The sequence below is a fragment of the Salarias fasciatus genome, chromosome 14 (genome assembly GCF_902148845.1).
Source record: "Salarias fasciatus chromosome 14, fSalaFa1.1, whole genome shotgun sequence".
NCBI classification, from domain to species: Eukaryota; Metazoa; Chordata; class Actinopteri; order Blenniiformes; family Blenniidae; genus Salarias; species Salarias fasciatus.
This window is the reverse complement of record NC_043758.1, coordinates 11,005,307-11,026,241: the sequence shown is the minus strand read 5'-3', so window position 1 is coordinate 11,026,241 and position 20,935 is coordinate 11,005,307.

Sequence of the window (20,935 nt, the reverse complement as noted above, 5' to 3'; positions counted from 1 at the left end):
TCTACACATATCCGTCAAAATGGAGGAATTTGTTCTCTCACTCAAGGCTGAGAGAGAGAGTCAGTTTTTCCACCTTGTTGTTGTCACATCATCGGGGAAGTTTTTTTATTTTCTCATATGGTGTCCGTCAACCTTTGTGTGATTGGTTGGAAATGTGAGGTTTAAAAAGAATGTTTATTTGATTTGTGCCCAAAATATTGACATTTTGTACTGAGGAAGTGAGCCAAATGAAATCGGCACTGGGCTGAACTTTGACATTCCTGTCTTAATTGATGAAGTCAAATTTGACGTTAATTTGTAAACCTCTGTTATTGTCGGTCAAATGTATGGGTTTTTTTTTTAGCGATATCAATTTGACCTTTTCAGAGATGCATGAGTCATTCAGCAACGTCAAGAGAACATAAAGAGTAATCTCATCACCAGAACACAATAACTGAGAGTTAAATTGATGCAGACTAGACTCATGTTTAAGGACACTATTGATTACCTTTTAAGAGCTGGTATAAGTGAGGGCTGGCTGAAGGCTTAATGATTCTTGTGAATAAATCACCCTGAAAGAGAGGATGCTGAATTGGATGTGGTTAAGGACACTTTTCCTCTGTGAATAGCTGTTGGACTTTATGTAAAAAAAAAAGAAAAATACTGGCAAATAGAAAAATAGCAGCTTTTGAAATGACTCTGTGAACAGACAAGGCTGTTTGTGGGAGCAGCGCTGCTCTTTTAATCAAAACTTCCCAGTAGGCACTGAAGGATTTAAATGTCTAAAAATCTGTCATTCTGACGACTGTGATATTTCTATAATTAAAAAGGAGACGGGATCGTCTCCCCCGTATATGATTTGACTCCTGCATTGATGAAATTATCTATCTTGAAATAAATTAATATGTTTATCAGGTACAGAGGACATTTTAATAACTCACCTGTCAAAACTAGCCGATTATGTCTGGGAAACTGGCAGCCGATAATTACCCACAATTCTTGCCAGAGGTTTGAATCTTTGCAAAAGAAAATTGATGAAACACAATCTAAATTAGGTACAGTAATCCATTCCAGGTTATGATGGGAAAAGGCCTATGTAAGGAGGATAAATGAAAAAGATTCTCGGGTTAGATTTACATAACCATAAGAGCTCTTACAATCCCGCCATCACTCTAAAGTTACCGTTACTCGCCTTGTGAGATCCATTAGGAGCTGTTTTTCCACACAGTGCGACCTCAGACAACCACACACACACACACACACACACACACGCACACACGCACACACACACACAGGACAGAGGACCGTGTCTCCTGCTGTTCAAACCACCTGGATGTGTCTTCTGTCCTCTCAGCCCACACACTCAGTGCAACCTCAGGTCTCTCCGTCTGACCCTCGTCTCGCTATCGGGTGAACTTGGCCTTGTCCTAATAGATCTCACTTAATGTATCCTGTGGTTGTTTCTCGGGGAATAAATAGCCATCCAAATCCGCTGCCAAAGTCTCATATATTCCGCGTCGAGCGTGCACACAGTAATAGTACCTTGACTCAGTGTGACATCGGCCTCCCTGTCAACTCCCACCATGATAAAGTCATAACAGAAGATGTGTTTCAGCTTCACCTCCTGTTTGTTCACAAGCTTAGCCTTTGTGTGTTTGCACAAGTGCATATTCCTTCAGTTTTTTTCAATTGATTTTCATGTTTCAGCTCCCTAATGGTGGTTTTTATCACTGATAAAAACACTAATAACCAAAGATGGATTGTCTGACAGTGGTTTGTATGTAGGCAGTGAATTTCTGCATTCACATAATGCACTTTTGAAAAAGAAATAAAAATTAAGATTCAGTGTATTTTACTGTACAATCTTGATGGCTCTTGGTGAAAATGTGTGAGTTCTCAGAAAGGCTTTTTTCAACTTTCCAAAACATTTCAGTGAGCAGGATTTATGGACACGTCTACATTTCCCAACAAATAGAAACGAGAAGTGATATATTTATTTACAATGTGTGAATCTAATTTAGCAACATCACAGCTGTTCACATGTTGGGAACCCCTTTACCAAGATTTTACACTCTGTAGGTTTTGTTTTATTCTCTGTTACCAATACATGTCTTAGTGATTAGCCTCTTAAGATAAAGATCCATTCATTTTAAGGATCCACTCATTTGCGTTTGACATGCTGTGGAAAACAAACATTTGAAGCCGTGTAAATCCATGTGTGTGCTGCTGTTGGCTGAAATGTTTAGGAGAAAGAAATTTTTATTAGTGCAAAGTTACGTAAAGCAATATAAAAGTTGGGTGGACCTATGGAACATAATTCTACCAGCCAACACTGAAAACACTGGAATAGAACCGTATTTACATGCAGCCTACATATTGCATGTTTTTTTACTTAACCTGAGTTTTACAGCCCTTTTTTCAAATACTACATCGATATTATTCTTCAATTCATATTTTTTCATCACAGGAATGTGTGGAATAATGTAATCTGTCATTTCCATCTTGGCCATAGATGTCGCTGTCTCCCTAAATCGATATATTATTTCAGTCGTTCCACCGTCGTCACATCGTGACGTGATGGCGCTCCAGTGAAGGTTTCCAGTGAGCGTTCAGAGCCCTGCATATGGCGGACAGCTGCACCTTTGGCTGGAGACGAGCTCGCAGAGAGGTGGCATGGCAGGCGGCAGAGTTTTTAATCTGTCTGTCTGTGTCTCCTCTCTGTCATTAACCTCGCGCCCTGACAGCCTGCTCCCTGTGACACTGACCTGCTTCACCTAATGAGCTACCAATTACTACAAATTAGGCGAGAGAGAGGCCACTGCTATCATCCACTCCACACTCTCTTCTCAACACTTCTGTGGGATTTGGATGTAGTGGGATGCTCAGGTAGCATAAATAATGAGGCAGGAGGAGAGAGAGAAAAAAGAAGAAAAAAAAAACGCAGCTCGTGACAGGGATGTGCATTTTTGGTTTTCTGGAGGTGTAATGTTCAGAGAGGATGCTGTTAACATTGTGTATGTGTTGCTGTGCTGTGCACTTAGCGCTGCGCCTCGGTGCTTTAGCCTGGCACCTCCAGTGAGTTTCAAAGATCATTTGTATTTGCACCTGCTCCTGCGATGCTGCGTGCATGTGCGTGTGTGTGTGTGTGTGTGTGTGTGTGTGTGTGTATATGTGTGTGTGTGTGTGTGTGTGTGTACGCCCACATAGTTGGTCTTTAACCTTGCACACCTGGCTACTCTGCGAGACCAGCTTCTCTCTGGCCCATCTCAATGTTTATTCATTTATTTATGGCGAGCCTGGAAATCATCGCCCTTGTCGTGCTCTCCTGTGGCAGCCAGGGAAGGCAGCCCAAATTTATGCATGGCAGCAGAAATTAATTAGGCATCAATTAACTCATGCTAATGTGTATGCATTGAATTTTTTTTAAGAGCCCGCCTGTTAACTAATTTGTAAAAACTGTTTCGCAGAAACGTCAACAGTGAGGAACAGACAGCGTCTTCTCGTCGGCTATTTTCTCATACACAGAGAAAAAATATGAAATCAGAGTGGGATAGAGAGAAGCCTTGAGATGTTAATAAACAAAGCTGGAGGAGGAGGAGAACGTGGCCTGCAGAGGTCACGGCGCTGGAGCCTGCTTCTCCTCTTCATTTAGCCGTGTCCCTGGCCTGCAATGGCCTGCGAGCTACGCACACCGAGAGCTTCGTGGAAAGACAGAGAGAGTGAGAAAGTGAGATGGAGAGAGAGGAAAAGGAAGTGAGGCGTTTATTTGTTGTTTCACTCTTAACGGGCTGCTGGTTTGGCAGGGAAACCCCAAAGGTAGAGTTCAGAGGAGCGTGTGTGTGTGTGTGTGTGTGTGTGTGTGTGTGTGTGTGTGTGTGTGTGTGTGCGTGTGTGTGTGTGTGTGTGTGCGTGTGTGCGTGTGTGTGTGTGCTTCACCATCTTGGCGTTCTCTTTTGCCAGGAGGTTTCCTACAGCGCTTGTGTTAATAGTGTGCTAGTTGCTCCAAAAGCAAAAAGCCCTGGTTCTCTGGTTTTACAGAAAAGAAAGTCAAAGGAGCGGTGCAAGCTGTGTGCACAGTACCTCCGCTCACGCCGCGCTAAAGACACAGTCCGGCATGTCACACTCAGCAACCTTTCCTCTACTCTGAAACCTATTCCAACACTACTTCGCTGTTCTGCACCATTATACAGCCAATTACTGGAGATTAGCAAAGGACGTTTGAAGAAAACTGAGCTACAGTAGTAAAAGATGGTCGTTTAAAACTGACCAATAGCAGCAGAGGTTTCTAGAGACACTCACGGGTGAGTCTGGTTCATTTCCAGGGTCGCTGCAAGTGATGCATGCAGCCTGTCAGCTAAACAGCTAAACGTCCGCCCCCTCGCCGGTCGGGACATGAAATATTAGTGTTTTATATATGTACAAGGCGCTGCTTAACTGTCATGCGCCCGCCCGCAAATAATCCGACCTGCAGAGTCATCAAGACAGCAGCCGTCTTCCTCCCAGTGCATGAGCATCGCTGAATTCTCATCTAGAAACTGAGAAAAGCTAGCATGTTGGCAGTGCGAGGAAGGAAGGAAATTCTGCACGGAATGATGCTCAGGCAAAAACCTTAAAACAACAGAAAGACTTCATCTTTGGCATTGTTCAGGCGAGATCATGTGAAAAAGTCCAACAACCTCTAAATTTGCTCCTTCAAACAATTGAAAAAAATGTCTGAAGATCTGTCTGATAGCTCTTTAGATCTCTACATATTTAAGCGACAGGCACAGGTCAGGAAACTCAGTCTTTTTCCCAGGATGAAACCAATTCAGCTCTTTTCACAACACAATTTTTCCTAAACTAAAACTTACATTTCACTGTGTGTCTTGATGTGGTTGAGTTTTCATTAAGCTGAAGTGACTGAATAAACACCCCCTGCTGTGCAGCGAAGCTAGCCAAGATAGACACTCTGATTGCTTTTTGTATTCATGTACATGTTTCTTCTCTTTACTTCATTTCTCTTAATCACAATTCAGTAAACAGAGTTCTTTTTTTCTTTCTGTAAGTGGTCCACGCAGTATATTTTCACAATGCAGGCTACATAAGGAGGTTGTCAACATGAGATGAAAATTAGGAATTGTTTTTGTTGGTTCGTTTGTTCTCATGAAAAACAAGAACAGAGGACATAAAATGTGAATTTGTACCATGGTCCTGCCCTCAGACTGGATTTTGAACATGACTGGTTTTTAGCTCCAATCCTGCCCCGTTCATACAATATTTATATTTTTCACATCCCTCAACCCAAGTCAAAGTATTGTGATTTATTCAGATTTTGAGTTTTGCAGGTGGTTGGGTTTCGAAGGTGGTAGTTTTGGAGGGCAGTTTAGCTTGTTGTTTCATCAATATGCTTCTTCTGAAGGTTTTTGTGTTTCTTGTTACCATTATTGAAATCGGACAGGGATGACTCAGAGTCTCACAGCACGAATCATTCAAATAACTCCCTCAAATTTTCACGTTTCAAGACAGGATTATTTGTTCAAGGCTGTTGGGAACCTTAAGTAATAAAAAGCACAGCTACTCTCGTGGTTGTTGGATGCTTTGAATCTACATTCTCTGCAACCGATGTAACTGTTTCATGGTTTTATACTTAAGCTTGTTGTCTAAGTTCAGTTTGTGTCTTTTACAGCACTTTAATAATGCTTGCTTTGACAAAACATATTTTAAAAACATGTTTTAATAAATGAATCATTTGTTTTTGGACATAACTCTAACCATTTCATATACAAACACAACGATAGTCTGACATTTAAATGATCAAAAAAGGAATAAACTGAAGCCAGAGGCTTATTCATGCACAATGTATATATTCCATGGAATAACCAATAAAATGACCAATATAGAAAATAACAAAAAGAGCATTTCTAATTGTTTTTTTTTTTTTTACATTTGTCACCATTATTTTTTCTTAAATATGAAAAATAAAAAAGGACCACTGGGAAAAGGCATCCCCCTGACCCTCACATTTATCTGCTGTGCCTCCAGAGCAGTTCTTTGGAGCCTCACCCCACACTGACCCACTCACAGTGATAAGCAACATAAGATAGATTAACAGTGGATAAATACAGTGTTAAAACTGTTTTTGTGACTGTATTCACTTCGGAACAGACGCACTGCGAAACGTTACCTGATCCAAACTCCAGCATCGAGTAACATGCCCCGTGTCATCCGCCTGCTGCTGATATATATGATGGTTATCTGGCCATCTCGCTGTATTCTGTTAACCTTAGCCCGCTCCCAATGAGGACTCTTAGCAGCGTACAGACAGTTTGATCAATAGGTCAGCACGCTGACAGCAGTCCTCGGGGTCTGAGTGGAGGGAGAGACCGGGTGGATGGAGGAAGGGGTAGTTTAGGGGCGATCATGTATCCCGCAGACACAAGAGGCAACAAAGCAGGGGGAAGGAAAACCCACAAAACACTCATTTAACAGATGACCCTCACCTCAACCTACTCCTACCAACTCTGAAGTCATGGTCCCTGCTCGCATCTCCCGCCATTTCTAAACCTGAGCAGGTGGACTTACTGAGATTCACAGACTAACTCATTACAAATATGTCCATTACTCTCATTTACTAATGCTTTTTATGTGTGAGTTTTAATGTAAATTTACTCATACTTAAGAACAATTTTAACTGTGTAATCTTTAGGTGAAAGTAATCCATTCCATATGCTAAAATTGCTTATGGTTAATTACTTAATAGTATTTTTTTAATTAATAATTTACACATACTTTGGTAAACTTACCACCATGTTATCTACTTTATTTATTATTTTAAATTTATACTTCAGTCGAAACTATTTACACCGTGTAATCTACTATGATTCTTTAAAGTTAGGAGGGAGAAGTGATGAATTACAAATAGTTACATTACTTCAACAGTATTTGTGGGTACTTTTACTTTTATGATTGCTTTTCCTCCTTACATTAACAGTGCAGTTCATTATGGTCAAAAAGTAAGTTGAGTAGTTTTTGGGAAGAGTACTTGGATATGGGCGATGTAGCAGTAGTTGTACCTGACTATAAACTGTCAGCGCTTTATTCCAGCTCTGTATTCTTCTCTGCATCCTCATGGTAAGTTATGACGATTGCTCCCTCTATGATCAGGAACTTACTTGACACGCGTACCTGTGTGTTATTCCACCTCCTCGGGTTCCAGCCTGTCCCCGGACCGTCTCTATGACAGACGAAATGACTTATGCGTCGGGCACATGGGGGATGACGGGACAGATAGCCTCGTATTTACATTCAAACTGAGCTTTTGACAAAGCCTTAGCAACAGGCTCCTTAATCAGCGGGGCCGGCCACGGCGGCCCGGCCTGCTTTCACCTCTCCTCTCTTTACAGCCATGATCTTGAGAAGGAGCTTTAAATTGGAAATTATTACACATTAAACCCTCTGCGCGCAGGCCGGGATCGAAGTGGATCGATATGTTGCCTGGGACAATAAATCAGACGCTTTCTCTCCCCCCCTTTCTCTCTTTCCCCTTTGCTTTTTCAAGTGGCTATAGGCCACTGCTCGACTGGAACATATTTAAATTTTCTTGTAACAAATTAATTCCAACATTTTCTCTTGATTGAATTAGGCCAAGTGCTGGTGCTGTCACAAGTGTTTGGGCTGCTCCTGGGGAGAGACAAATTGCCAGGCCTGGACACGGGTAACAAGCAGTGGTGTTGAGTCGCTGATAATCTCCCCACTAATTCTCCATTACAGCAAAATGAGGCCATAAATCTTCCTGACAGCTGATCGATGTAAACATTGTTTCCCCCATGATTGCCAGCTCTCCCAGCGGAGCTACTGTCCGCTCACAATCCGCTGAAATTACTCCCGCACCAGCCCTCCCTCCTTCCTCCAGTGTGTGTGTGGGTGTGTGTGTGTGTGTGTTGGACTGGCCTGGCGGGTAAACCAAAGTCACTGCTGTCCTGTCGAAGGAAGAAGTGGCCGTCTAATTTTAGCTCCGAGCCCGCTAAACAAATGGAAAATATTAATCAAAATGTCTCCTGTTTAACCACTGGCACAAGCAATTCTTTAGCGGGGAATGACTGTTGTGCCGCCACGGCGTTACGGGCTGAGTAAACGGCCGTGAAAGATTGAGTTGTCAAGCAGTCAAAGCACAAGGCTCGTTATCGGCGTGTTCACTGTCTGATAATATTCTACACCATTATTAAAATCCAATATGCATACAATTACAGAGACGGGGGACGCCGTCACAACGCCACGTCTGGCTGGAACCGCAGACGGAAAGGACCGTTTTAAGACGTGCCGCTTTAAGAAGAAAATCTGCTAAACTTACACTCAATAATTTTAAATGTTAAGTTTGTGTGCAAACAGCAAAATAAAACACCTCAGGTTTATGAAACTAAGGTTGTTTTTAAGTCATTGTTGCAGGCACTCATTGACTTCTTCATTCTTTTCTCTCTGTTTTTTTTTCTAACTTTATCTTATTATCTTCTTGATCTTTGTCATTCCTCAAAGTTTTCCCTGCATGTCGGTGTCTGTGCTGCTCTGTGAAATCTCGCCTCTGGCTTGAATCTCTGTCTCTTTGTCGGCTCCTAATTGGCTGCTTATTTACCACAAGTGCTGATCAAGAGTTGCCGCTCTTGTTGGAGAGTAAGCGAGCCGGTCAAGACAGCTCTTAAAAGTTTGATGTAGGCTTTTCTCTTTTCTGCCCCCCAGGTTTACTCGTCTCGACTGTACACTTTTGACAGGATAAGAGACGAGGTCGTCTTTTTTTTTTTTATTATTTTGTTAGCAGTTTATTATTAAAGTAAAGTGAATGTTGTTAAAGTAAAACAATAAAAGAATAAATTCTGTCTTTTTTGAAGGTTATGATGTTCAGTTTTTTTGCTGAAATTGAAAACACAGGTTTGTGTTGAATTTGACTTATATTGAATGTTTCTGCACTTCATCGCGGTGCTATTTTCCGCAGGGCTGTTAATATCAGTGTAAGGAAGATCATAAAGTTACATGCTGTTTACACTACAGCCACTGCTTTTGGCAATAATATGCACTTTTATAGGTAATGCCAAAGGTAATGTGCCTCTGTTACTGTTGAGGAAGATTAAAACAGTGCTATTTCTGTCCTGACAGCTGAGGCCATTGTGAGCTTTAGCTTTCCCCAACACTACCCTGCCTCCACTGCTGAAATGTATTTAAAACCACTAAATCAACATTTTCTTACTTTTCTAACAACTTTCTGCTTTTTTTTCTTATTGATGGTTTATCTCAGCTGTTTTCTTGTGCTCATAATCTTTCATTCATTAATCATTTGATTTCATTGTGAGGTATTGTTCCAAGTTCACAGCAGCTGAAAATAATGTTTCTATTTTAAAATACCAGCTGGCCCAAAATGATGTCTTCATCGTCAATTTACCTGCAACTAAGTGCTTAATTTATTGAGAGCGGCAGTTTTTAGACTGTGGTGAGAAGTCTCACGCTGTATAAGTAAAATACCTCTCTGTATACATTGCTTTAACGTCCTATGGATGTTTTTTACCCACACTAAACATTCGTCATATATTTTAAACATGGCAGCTCAGGTCTTACGTGAAAGCAGGTTCTAGTTTGTCCTCGTATCAAATCTGGGGAAGAATTTGATCAACAATCAGTGAGAAACAATTAAACCCCGATATACTTCAGAAGTAGGTCACAACAGCACAAACCAAACGCCAGCAGTGATATTGTGCTTTGTCACGACCAACCGTTTGACTTGGGTTTGACTGCTGATCCTCTTTTAAGTTGAATTAAGTCTTTGAATCAGAAGTAGAAGGGTTTTTTTTTTCATTTCTCAAGGGACTACTAAAAAAGATCAAGTTTTTTACCAATGGAGAAGTAAGCACACTATCAGTAATGAGCTAATAGAAAAGTAGTGACCCTTCAAAACTAAAATGCTGAATATGAAATGCTTTTGGATCCAGCCAGTGTGATTCTCAGCAGGTTTCTCTTTTTGAACATAATGTAATGACTACCAATGCTTTTAGTGGAGTGTTAGAAAGTTAAGCTACAGCAGACCTGGACATTATGCAGCCTTGGCTGTCTCTGAATGGTCTATGAAGGATCGATAAGAAACTCTGAATCAAATGAAATTTCTGTACAAACCTTGTGTGGCAACAATTTTATTTTATTTTGAAAGTGGCAGATTTTCAGATTTGTGTTATTTTGTCTACATCAGTCACGATTGTTTGCCACAGTCAAAGTAATTGTCCATCCCTGGACTATAGAAAAACTTTTTTATTTAATACATCTTGACAGTGCTCTTTCTTACATATATTTCCTAATTTACACTATCTGTAAATGACCTTTATTTTCCCTCACATGTTCATCTGCAGTTCAAACCAGCAGCAATTCAGAATCAAAGCAGTTTGTTGGATTTACTGTTTTGGAACATTTTATCTCCTTTGTTTTTTGCCTTGAACTTCTTTATCAATGAGTTTATTGTGAATATATTGCAATAAATCTGTGATGTTATTATTATTATTATTATTATTATTATTATTATTATTATTATTATTATTATTATTATTATTATTATTATTATTATTCAATCCAACATGTTAGACAAATCCATACAAAAATTTACAACAAAAAAATTCAATCTATTTTTGACTGTGTGCTGCTCACCACCGTGGGACAGTGGAAACAAGTTGTTAATGGAATGACAAATCCCCCTTTTAAATGAGCATTTGTTTATTTACAGATCCAGCAGATACAGAGCCGCATTAGAACATTAGCATTCATTAAGAGTCATGCCTCTGGCCACCTGCTGAATGTAATATTCTCTCTCTCTTTTGCTATTTATTTGGTCTTTAACAACTCTAGAGGAGAATAACTGACCCCTCGGCTGCTAAATTATCTAGTACATTTACCGACTAGTTGCTTTGGTTTTCAGAATGTTTACTGGTGTCTGACAGCGGTAAACTGCAACTAAATACTGCACTACAAAACATTTCCACCTGCAACCTTCCAGTAGATAGACAGTTTGCTCTACCGACCGAACCACGGCAGCCCTGATGGATCAAACCTCTGTGAATGCATTCCGATAAGCAGATTTTGGTGGTGCCTTTTTGTTTCGGCAGCTTATTTCATAAAGTTGGTCAAGTTGGTCAAAACACGACTGTGTTGTCTTTTCCACACTACACACAGAGCTTCAACCACATTATGCCCTCAACTCTCATGCCCGATATATAGTATGTGGGCCAGTCGTAATTTTATTTGAACACTTCGGTTCCTAATGTTTTCAACAATTGTGCTGAAGGTAAAACATCTTTGCAATAGCAGTTGAAAAATCACATTTGTTTTATTCTGCAAATTAAAAATAAATACATGATCAGCTTTAATACAAGCTGTCCATTTGTCACAACATTGAAGCTCATCAATCATTTGAATTTGTTACAATTAGAATGAATTCAGTGTCATGCATGTGTGTTTTGAGAAAGAGTTTTACCTGCCACTTATTTCTTTGATCATGATTCATCATAAAAGTTGTTGAGGGAAAAAGCATCTCCTGCTGCTGCTCCCCCATGAAGCTCTTTACGGCCTCGTACACTGTAAAAACCACTTTCCTATTGGATAATATTCTCCCTTTTAACTGTAAGACCCTTTAAATACTCAGTGCTAATTTACAGCCGTCTCTCTCTCCTACCGTTTCCTCGATCTGTGCCTCTCCCTTCCACTCAGTCTGGCTGTATGGGTAGATTTATGAGTGCTGTGACCACTGCGTACCCAGGGGGCACGAGCGACAGACCGGGAGACATCCTGCTCTGGATCTAAAGGTTATCCAGGCCAGCACTCCGTTGCAATTGGTCCCCGTCTGGCTTTGTCACTAGCATTATGACTTCATCACCCCTGAGAGGAGGAAAAGAGAGAGAAAGAAAAACAGTTTACACTCATCCGTCAATGTCCATCTCAAATTACAGCCCAACCAATCACCGGTGAGGATCAATAGGGAGCGGCTGGGCAGGTTGGGGGGGGGGGGGGGGGGGGGGGGCACACCAGGGGGTGGCACAACAGAGGGATGGAGAGAGGAAGGGAGTGTCTGAAGATGTTCGCTGAATGATAGAAGAATAACTGATCAATACGGAAGGATGGATTTTGTCATTTCGAAAAAGGGCTGTCAGAGGTTTGTTCACTCCCACCTGCTCGCAGCGATTTCCTGCACCTCAGGCTGTGGCTGACACGTCAGTCCATCACACCGCTGCAGCGCGATCCTTCTTCCTCTCTTCTCGCCTTACCCTCTCACCGCATAAATGATATCTTTCAGAGATAATGACATTCACAATGAGCGGTTATTATTTTCATTGGCTATCAATTTGCATAGATCAATGGTACACCTTCACAGGGCAAGCTCAAACAATGATCCGTCTCCACACAGTTGTAATTGCAAAGCGTTTCCATTACGGCGTTTCATCCTACGCCTCCTCCACATCTCGAGTCACAGTGTGTGTTGAGGCTGACCCCTGCACTCCTCCACACTGGCGGAGAGGAGGATGCACTGCCGGTGCCAGTCTGGTGCGAGCCGTGCGTGTACGCCGGGTGATTAACTCAATAAGAAACAAAGATCTCCTTTATTGGGACGCTCTCTGCTGTAATGGTTGTTTGATTGGAAGCCAGTGGCTGTATTGACAGGTGAAAGTGGACTGATTAATGGGGGCTTAAGCCAGTAAGGATAACAGTCCTTCACGCGGGCTTATTTAACTCTGAAAGAGTGACTGATGGTTCACTGCAGGGGTGTCGTCGAAATCATTTTCCCCACCGAAGCCTCTGAGCGCAGTAATGGAGCCATTTATGCACATCACTTCAGGCAACATTGATTTTGGGGGATTTTAATGCAACCCACTGCCTACGTTTGTTCTTAAAGTGTGACTCCTATAGCAGGCACTTGAAGCTTATTATAGCTTTGATAATGAGAAGCACGGAAATGTTCGATATTCAATCTTAAGGTCAGAACATTTTCTAATTTTAATAGCTTATGTAATAAGGAATGCTTTTTCCGAAAGGCTCCAAGAGACTCACCCCCACAAAAAATATGCTTTTAACATGATATAATTACTTTCTGGGTGATAATTAATAACCTTAATTGTAACCCTGGGTCAGGAAAGCATTGATACATTTAATGTATGAGTTTAAAGTTATTTAAAGTGTAACAAAGTACAGCAGGGCCCCTCCTCTATAGGACGACTATAACTTATGGTCAGCAGCAGGCGAGCTGTCTATTACAGTCAATTGTATACTGCCTCATGCTAATGACTTGACCCGAGGTGCAGAGTCTTAAAGTAAGGCCAGAGCAGTAAAGGGAAAAGTGGTTTTAGTCAAAACAAAGCGTGCAGAGGAACTGAATGAATATAGAGTATCAGTATTATGTCTGTCATGGGGGTCAAAGGTGACTTGTTTGGGGCTTGGTTGAAGCTCTGGTTTCAATTCGTCGGATCAGAATAGCTCAAATTGACACCAAGACCCATCTGCCCACTGAATTAATCCTCCACTCTCTTCCATTTGGCCGTTTTTTTGTTTTCTTTATCAGTTCCATCCATTTCTTTATTCATTCAGTTGACTTTTGAAAGGGGAGAGGTGACATGTCCCGGGGCAAGTATGTGTTTTTTAAAAAATCCAGCGATTTCAAGTGTAACATTTACAGACTGCAGGGTCACTGGCAGTTATATTTTCTCTCTCTCTCTCTCTCTCTCTCTCTCTCTCTCTCTCTCTCTCTCTCTCTCTCTCTCTCTCTCTCTCTCTCTCTCTCTCTCTCTCTCTCTCTCTCTCCCCCTCTCCCTCTGTGAAATCGATCGCTTGTTTGTAAGGAGCTCAAACAGAGTGGGAGACGGATTCAGAGCTCTGCTGGCAGCGCGAGTGGAGCAGAAATGCTGCTGGGGAAAGAGACAGGCAAAAGACAGAAAACCTCCCCACTCTCACCGTCAGCGCTCATGACCTTGGGGCCAAAGCGAGCTACCAAGCGAGCGGGCGGAGGAGCCGCCCAGCAAGCCGGCTGGTGCACACACAGAGGAATTTGTAAGACAGAGTGGAGCTCAGGTCCGTGAGCCCTGGCTCTCAGCTTAAGTGAGTGCAAATTAACTGAAATAAAACTTTTAAAGGTCAATCTAAATCTGATTTGTTGTCTGCAAACTAAACCTTAATCACATTAGAACAAAGTTCCCCTGCTCTTTGAAGAGCCCGCTCTGTTATGTTAATCTATTTGGTTGTTGAACATGAAGGGCAAGCAACAGGTGAGGAGCCTTTCTGTGCGTCTGTGGCCCCGGTAATAGAGAGGGAGCGCCGCGAAAAGCAGACAGTAGTCGACAGTAGCTGACACTGGCTATCAAACAGACAGCACAGTGAAGATGTCTGCCAAAGCAGCGGCCTCTGGTGAGGGGCGCCGAATGAAGGAAAAAGGGGGGAGAACAGAGCAATAGCGAGACAAGATGACAGAATGACACACGAGGGACGGACATGTTTGTTTTTGTGGAAGCGCGCCTGCACGCCTGCCTCTTCCTCCCGCTCTGTCACAGTCGTCTCAGTGGCGACTGAGGCAGTGCAGCCCCACGGGGGTCAGCCATGTAAGGAACATAAAAGGCCAATTTAATTTAGCACGTCCGCGGCTACAAAGTATTTTAATTCCGACAGCTGTGACTGAGGAGTTAATATTTGACTTGTCAGAAGTGGGGCCGGGGCCAGTGAATCATTGTAATTCTCATTAAGAGGCTCTCCCCCAGCAGCACCCTAATGCAGAATAATGAAAGTCAAGACGGAGTGAGCTTCTAATGCCAGTTGAGGCCTATCTTTTAATATTCCCCTCTTGATGGATTAGGGAAGCGGGAAATTCATCTTGGATCATAGGGCCTAATTTAATAAGGGATCATTCCAGGAGTATTGCATTTTATAATAATGTCATTTAAAGTGTCGTCTTCCATTTTTACCGTCCCATATGTATGCTTATATAATGGTGCCAGAGGGATGTGTTTTTACAGTGCTCGGATCTCTTCCGTGTCCACACACGCCCTCCCGACCACACTACACCGTCCCTCTGCAGTCCACGAGCTCTCAGCTCAGGTTTTCATTTCACATTTCCGTCCTAAAGCCAATTGAGCGAGCACTTATGAGAAGTTCGGTTTCTCCAGCATGTTTCTGTTTCCCTAAATTGTTTCTAATAGTATTTAGGTGAAATCACTGTGATATGAGTGTTGGGATTGTAAATATCACCCAAAGGAAATATGATAAAGACACATGGCATTTACCCGTCACGAGCCTCTAAAAGCTCTCTCGGAAAAGCAGCGCTATATTTATCCGACCCACTCACAAAACGAAAATGGCTTTTAGGGAATAAAGTAAGCAAATGTGACTAATGTGAAAAATTGGCGACGCTAGAAGCAGTGAAGAGCTCACAAATATACATTACAAAGCTTTCTATGAGGAAACGCTTCAGTGGCTGCGTCCGTGTTTTTATATCTGAAGCTCAACAAAACAATCCCGTTGATATCTGTGTCATTTAAAGCTTACAGTTTTGTACTGAGCGAAAGATTATAGTGGTGCTTTCATTAGTAGTGGCGAATATGTGCTGTGCTACTCACACACACACAATATTATATCTCTGCGTCTTCCACTCTGTGTGATCAGCTAAGCTGTGCTGCTCAAAACAACCCTAAATAAGAACATATTACAGTTGTTTTTACATCCCGTATATCCATTTGGTACTAACAATACAACGCAGACAGCATCACATCTTGAGACAATTTAACAGTTAATGAAAAATATGTGCTCCTTTGGAATGTGAAAGTTGTAGAACATCTCAGAAAAGTAAAGACACCGGGCCTATTATCAATAAAATTTGCAGTTAAAAAAAAAACAATACAGTCACACAAAGAGCTTAAAACCTAGAATTCTCTGATAAAACTCCAGCAAATGGTCTTCTCACATTTTTCAGATATTTACAGAATGATCTTTGGAAAAAGAGTAAACACATAAATTAGTCTGTCATGTTGATTTTTTTTTTCCACTGAGAGTTAAATAGTTTGCTTTTGCTGATTAATATAAAGCAGTCACGTTTGGCTGAATGAAAATATAGACACACAGAGACATCTTCTCCCATTTTTCATATCGTTATGCTGTTACGTGATTCTTCGTCACCGTATGTACAGAAATAATAATCCTTCTGCTTGACTCTGTAAGTAAAGCAAATGAAGCGTTTAATTCCAGCAGCAGCCACCTCTCAGTGTGTAACATGGTGAATTACCGAAGCCGTTTGATTCTTCTCACACTGTGATGACGCTACAAAACACCGAAACATGGCATCCCAGTGTAAATCACATCAAATATAATTCAGCGTTTTGTCAGCTGTTTATAAAAGATTTCAAGGATTTAGTCATGAGCTGGATGTGATTTGTGAATGAAGCAAAAGGCTAAGTAACAAAATATCTCACCGTTGGTAATGATTTTTATTGTATTCTAGACCCAAACAGTGGTTAGTTTCATGTGAAGTTTGTGAGGAGGCCTGACATCAATCAAAAGTTGCTGCTTTCATTGCTGGTCCCTTTGAGAAGCAGCTCCGTTCCACTTGGATTCTAAAATCCTCTTATTTGATGTGTTTTGTCGTGTCTTCTGGCGAAGACCCTTTAATCACAGTTGCGTCCCTCACTTTGTGTCCCCACCACGAATCTGCATTGCATTTTTTACTTGTGTAGCAGTTTTCCAGCATGGATTAATTTCGAACCAACTCCTGCCGTCCTCCTTTTTTCTCCTCCTCGGTGGTCCTCCAAGAGCACTTCCATTACGCAGCGTGTCACATGTGACCCTTTAAAAGGGTCCCTGTCATCATTAAGATAAGAAGCAGTCTCTCAAACATGCTTTAGTTCAACAAAGTGCTTCCTCTTTGGCACGCTCGCGTCTTCGGCACCTCTGTGTACCCTCTACAACATACTCTCCTCTTTATCTGCTCCGCTCCTATCACTGCTCTTGTCCTCCCAGTCCTCCCTTCTCTTCCTGTTAGACTTTCTTTCTCAGCCCCCTTGCTTTCACATTCCACTGTGTTCGGTCCACATTTATCGTCACTCAGTCGGTTCATCGACTGAACGCTGCAGAAAAGACTCGGGTCACGTCGTTGGATCCAGTTTGTGAGTATCGTTGCCGGTGGAGAGATGCAGTTGTTTTCAATCGACTCGCTTCCTTCCCATCTATAACACAACCACTTATCTGCAGCAGCAAGTGTCAGCTATTTCTGGCTGCATGCTATATTCATTCCCAACGTGTGTGTCACTTCCTTGACGATTTTTTTTCCACTTCAGACATAAAAAGGAGGGAAAGATTTCTTTTCTCTGTTAAACTTTACGAAAATTTGCTGAGGGATCGAACGGTTTCCCTCATTGTATGTGTCTGTTTTACAACCTGCAGTCAGTAAATCCACTGGATTGCATGCAATGCAACTGCTACACCCATCCATTCTTTGTTTTGTTATTTGGAGAATAACAACATAAGGCAGGAGTGTCAAACTCATTTTAGTTGACAGGCCACAAACAGTCTGATTGGATCTTGAGTTGGCCAGACCAATGAAATGATAACATGATGAATTTCACATAATGACACTCTGTATTGTTTCCTTTGTTTTAGTGCAAAATGAACATCATGTAAGAATATATTAAGAAAAAGTTTATGTACAATTAAATATACATAATTTTCACAAGTTTTTTTTTTTTTTTTTTTTTTTTTTAAATAGGAAAAGGATCCCAGTATTAACATTGTGTCAGATGACTTTGAACACTATTTAATTCTGGTCTAAACCTGTGATCCCTGCACAGAAAGGTATCGCTAAAATCCAGCACAGTGACTGGATAAAGACGGGTGGACGGATGGGGTTTTAAATTGATGCTAATGCTAATAACTCTTTGTCACGCTAATGGTTTGTGTCTTTGACACCCCTGATATAAAAACCAGCTGAAAACCAACAGCGGTAAAAAGTCAGAGAGACAAAAAGAGGACCGTCACGCTGCAGGGATATCGCAGGAGGGAGGGAGCGCGCGCGAGGGCGAACTTATGAGGTCTATTTTTACATCCCATTTCAGAATGAGATAGTGTACTTCTCACACAAGTGCCGCTGTAGAGGAAGGTAATGCAGGCCTATTTAATTAGACATTGGCAGATTGTTGGGCCAACACTGTAATCCAATAGAACGTCGCACCACTGTGGGGCCCCGCTGTCTCCGATGCCTCTCTTGGCCCCATAATGCAGCTCAGTCAGCTCTTCGCATTTTGTCTGCCCTTCTCTCAGCTTGTGATATCAACTGATATTAGCCTCCACTGAAATGAGATGCGTTCAGCTGAACCTGATGCAGTCCACCACATCATACATTGCTGCTCATGCTCATTCATTTAACGGGTAATAACCATGAACTCACATACGCGTGCATGGCTCCGTGGATGTATTTATTGTCCAGCTCGGGGACTGTAAACTTTCAGGCACCTGCCTGAGGAGTAAATTAGCATATCTTTATAGCTGTCAATAATGCTGTATCAATGAGGGGACACAAGTGGCAGGATCAATGAAAACATCTGAATAAGATGCCCTGGATGACAGCCGCTATCCTGCTTTAAAATTCTATCACTTCAGGAGCACTCGACCTCTTGCTCTCATATTACACTGTCAGGAAGACCTATTAATACAAAAGAGGCTACTTGGAACCAGCAAACGTAAGTTTCTAAGGTTGATGCTTTAAAAGTTGTTTGTAGAATACATACAGAATGTGGCTGTAGAAGGTCATATGCAGAGGTATTGCCACAGTATCGGATACGAATTTCTCAAATGATAGTTCTAATAGGGGAGGCTATTACTACAACCTTTTTTTTTTCCGTTTAAAACAAAAACCTTTAGTTTTTAGTCATGAGAGGCACATTAAAAACTGTGTTGAGTAGAAGATGACAGCAGAGCTGGCCTTTGTAGACCAGTTTAACATCGATGGAAGGATGAATATGCACAACTTTGCAGAAAAAGCAAGGGAAATGAAAAGCATAGTACAAAAAGTACTGGCAGGGAAGATTTTACAAAGTTCATCGGTAAATGTACAGGATACATTAATATATAGTTATACATGACATCAAACATGTTCTTTTCATCATAGATATTCATAATATCCAGTAGAAATCATGGGTTGGATATATACACAATTTAGTAGTGCTATTTCTATAAAATAAATGACCAATTATAAATATATTTAGTTTGATTGAGCTTCACAACTTTAACATATAAAAAGAATCTTAACTTTTTAGCGATCGGAATTCAAGATAAGATCAGAATTAAAGATAATAGACTCCTGTTTTCTCCTCTGTGGTCGAGGCGGTGTGTGTGGGGCGGATATGGATTTACTAACGGATGATAATCGAGAGCTAACAGGAGTGACGGGCAGACTGATGGGAGGTGACGTGGAATACATTGTTATAACTAATCATGATGAGAAAATCCTTGCGTGTGTGCAGCAAAAAGGGACACGAAAAGTAGCCACACAGTAGAGTAGTGACTTTAAATTGGCCGTTACACACAGTGTGTGTGTCTATGAAGTGACCGACGTAAAACCTAAAGCAAGAAAATCCGTGTATCATAATTTTGAATGCTGTTGTGATTACCGTCCAAGTTGTCTAAAATTTCCAAAAATCTCCACGCCCAGCGCTGTTACGAATGCTAGGGTTAACACTGGTCAGGCTCTACATTTACCAGCTACTGGAACATACAGCCATCGTTCACAAATTGCACAGGTCACACTGTGATGCAGCAGCACTGCATTTCTCATAAAGCTACGATGTGTTTGCATGCAGCGACGGCACCAATCAGAAAACTGCAAGCACAAGCGTGCCAGCAAATCCATCACAGAGTTGTATGTTTTCTCACATCAGTAAGATGCATTGATTTTTGTACCGTACGTACCTAGATTTATGACCACGTGAAAACAGCTAACAGCTTTATGAGTATAACATTTACAAGGCGCAGGTGATTAATGCCTGCACTGAAAACTGGGGAGGGTGGGGTGGGCATATTTTCCATCACATCTAAACTTTGCATTGACCACACATGTCTGTCACCAGTTCAGAGAGCATTTGAATGCAGCTGACAGATATATAAATGGTCATAAATGGTTCCCTGGACAGCATGTTGAAAAAGCATTTAACCCCAGAGTGAATGATCACGGACCTCCCTGGATTTAGCCACATTAAAAAGACACTCGAGCATCCTGATACAAATATTGGGTGATTTGTCGGCTTTTTTGTCATTTCATGACATTTTGAAATGGCATTTTGTAAACTTCAGACAGCGTGAATACAATCAATACGGGATGAGTTAAGCCTGTGTTTCCAAAAGGCTTTTTGTAATTTAAGAGTCTGTGTACAAACATCTGATGATTGAAAAGCAAGTACTCGATTATACTCACACACAGATGATTGGATCTTACCAGCTTGTAAATACTGAGCTGCACGGGCCAAATGTTTAACATTTACTGTGCGCCCCCTTCTCTCTCTCTCTCTCTCTCTCTCTCTCGCTCTCTCTTTCATTCTTTCTCACAGTCTTTCTCCCTGGGACCATGTTGAACACAAAAAAAAAAAAAATCCATACAGGCAGAAATGCTCTCACAAAGTCACCCCCTCAGTGCATGCACTGTACAGTACACCAAATGTCACCTTTTTTCCAGTGAAAACAATAAAATCCCCTCAGGGTTGCGAATGCCCACAGGTCTCACCACATACACCCTTGTTATGTCTCCTTCCCGGGGCAGAGAGTTATACATTATGTTATCTCTCTAATCTGCAAACCAGCTGCAACTGGAAATGAATTAATAACAAATAAAATGCAGCCAGTGCATAAAAATGTGTAGATTGCCCCGGGGCACCTAAACAGGAAACAGTGAAACAATTAGACTTCTTGTTTTGTTCTGACCTCTGTTTTGTTTTGTTCT